The sequence below is a fragment of the Xenopus tropicalis genome, chromosome 6 (genome assembly GCF_000004195.4).
Source record: "Xenopus tropicalis strain Nigerian chromosome 6, UCB_Xtro_10.0, whole genome shotgun sequence".
Taxonomy (NCBI): Eukaryota; Metazoa; Chordata; class Amphibia; order Anura; family Pipidae; genus Xenopus; species Xenopus tropicalis.
In genome coordinates this window covers 151,765,649-151,768,507 of record NC_030682.2, presented here as the reverse complement: position 1 = coordinate 151,768,507, position 2,859 = coordinate 151,765,649, and the positions used below count along the sequence as shown (strand labels likewise).

Here is a 2,859-nt window from a genome sequence, read left to right as displayed (position 1 = left end):
GTGCCCCTGCCCTTACTCCAGCTCTTACCCACATATTCAATTCCTCTCTGGCTTCTGGTACTTTTCCCTCTCTCTTCAAACAAGCATGTGTCAAACCCATTCTTAAAAGGGCTACACTGGACCCGTCCTGCCTTTCTACTGCCTTTCTCATATTGGTACAAATAGTGAAAAACCATTCCAATACTTCTGTCAAGCTAATTATTTTTTTATTAATTAATTGAGACCATGAGTGTTGCAAGCAGTGAGAATGGGAATACCCCAGAGCAAATGATCCACAGAATTGTTGAATTCATATATACACGGGTAAAATTTGATCAAGGGATGGATGTTTGGATTAATGATTTGAAGAGAAATGCTAGAGCAGACCTTAATGATATCTGGGCAACAGACGGCCTGGTTGAACGCTATTTAAACATGTATGAACTTAGCCTCTAACAGTTCAGAAAAAGAAAAAAAAATTAATGTGCCCTACCTCCTGTTTTATATGCATTAATGGAGGTAGATACCCCATCAAAAGCTAGAAGAGAAAATGTAGAAAAATTGAGGTCTCAGTTACATGAGATAGAATCAGATATCCAACATATGAAATCTGATAAAAACCAACTAGAGATAGATCTCAAACAAGGAAGCTTTTATTAGGGATTTAGAAACTGATGCTGAACATAGTCGCATAGCATCTGTAAGCTCAGAAAGGATTTCGAAGAATTACGGCAACAGTACATTAAAAGTCAACAGTCAGGTGTATATGGTGTGGAGAGATCTCCTGATCCTCCAATAATCACTCCCCAATATAAAAATTGGGCACCATATATTTCTAGAGCCAAACCAATTGATGTTGATTCAGGAGGCACAAAATGTTTTGGGCCGGTTGGCTGAAGCTTGCCAAGCTGTGACCCCCGTGATAGGTAATCACAGAACAAGGGTTCTTAGAGATTCTTCTTCAGACACGTCCCCAGAGAGGAATGTGAGGAATGTGCGAAATCAAACACCTATGTCAAATGTATCCCATAGAAGTAGTGTTTCCAATACTGATGCAAGTGAAGTTGAGAGTGATGGGAGAGCATAGGGATCCGGTCCTTTCCCAAACAGGGGGAAGAATACCCATAAGAGGGGTTTAAAAGGGAAAAATCCCCAATCTCCAAAAGAAAAAAACTTCTGCCAGCATAATTAAATTTTTGAATACTGCTATACCAAAATTTTCTAAGAAAGGTTCTTCCCAAATTGCAAACCACTTAGAACTATATGAATCTACTATGGATTCATTAAAATTATCTGAGGCAGACAAAATCAGGTTTCTTCCATGGGCCTTTGATGACAGATACCGTCATTACTTTTCCTCCTTTAAAGAGAGAGGAATCACCAAATGGCAGTCAGTCCTACATCAAATTAAATCAGAATTTGGGCCCTATCGAACTATCACTGCCGCAAAGGAGAGAAATTTATAAACTTACATGTAGATCTAATCAAAGCCCTCGAGAATTTCTCTCTGTACTTAAAAATGCCTATGGTTTAGCTTAGAGAAACCCCGATTGGGAATCTGTGGAATTTAAACAAGTATTCTATGAGGCCTTACCAACCCAAATTAAATTAAGTCTAGCTCATGATCTGGATTTTGAAAACCCTCTAGAAAGACTGGTAACATCAGCAACTTTACGGTTTAACATTAGTGAGGGCCAAAACTTAAATGATAGGAAATTTAAAAAACTCCCAGAGCACAATGTTGATGAGTCCAGGGTAAAACCTCATTTAAATTTTGAGTCCCAGCCAAAGAAAATACCTTCAGCCACTGGACCTAATCAACAAAACCAAAAACGGCTAAATCCCAGACAAACTAAACCTCAAATTGCCAAGGGGTCAGAAGGAAATAGTTCAGGTTCTGGAAGCCAAGATAACCGTTCTTGTTTCAACCAAGGGTACCATGGATACCGAGGTAACCAAAGATATGGGGGTTACCAAGGATACCGGGATCCCCAGGGATACAGACGTTGGAACAATAGGCCCAGGCAGCAATGGAGAAAAGGGCAGGAATCACCAGATTCACCCAGGGGTAAATCACCCACAGGGAACCAAAACCCAGGTAGACCTAGCAGATTTGATCAGAGGAAAAAGCGGGGCCAAGCTCCGCCAAATAAAAGGAAGCAGAACCAAATTGCTATATGGAAATGGACAGGAAAGAATTAAATACAGTCAATGATCATGTTTTGCATTGCCCCGACCCTGAATTCAGGGCCGGGAAGGGAAAATCTAATATTTCATCTGTTTTACAGCCGGTTCAGTCTGTTCCATTAATAGAATCCATAGGAAAACAAATGCCCTATAGACAGAACAAGGAGGAGCAATCTCCAAATATCCTGACGCTGCAAAGATCACTTTTTAAATCAACAGATGATAAAACACTCCCAATTTCCTCTGTAATCTTAGTTAGATTGCCGGTATTTTAGATATTTGTCTCCAGGACGGATGTGTCTGACCAATCCAAGGTTTATTGGATACTGGATACCGGATCTCAGGTCACTATTTTGTCTTTCAGCTATTTCCAACAGATCTTAGAGTCCTCGAAGAATAAACAGATTGACGGTATTTGATGGATCTCTGGTAAGTGTAGATGGTGATAGTCTACAAGTGAAAGGCAAGTCCTGGCTGACATAAGATTAGTAAAGAGACCATTAGACATCCAACATTGATTGTAGATCTTCCATATGATCGGCTGATCATTGGAATTGATCTGCTTAAAAGGTTAAGATCCATAATTGACTTTATTAATGAAGCAATATGGACTCGGGTAAAAACCCCAATCTTTTGAACGTTCCCACAATGCAAAACCACAAAATAATTGCCATATGATTGAAGAAAGACCTA

At 39.7% G+C, this 2,859-nt stretch overlaps 1 pseudogene; it reads left to right on the top strand.

Moving 5' to 3' along the window:
• The first annotated feature begins 492 nt into the window (after positions 1 to 492).
• Positions 493 to 2,602, top strand: LOC100498383 (annotated as a pseudogene).
• Positions 2,603 to 2,859: the final 257 nt, after the last annotated feature.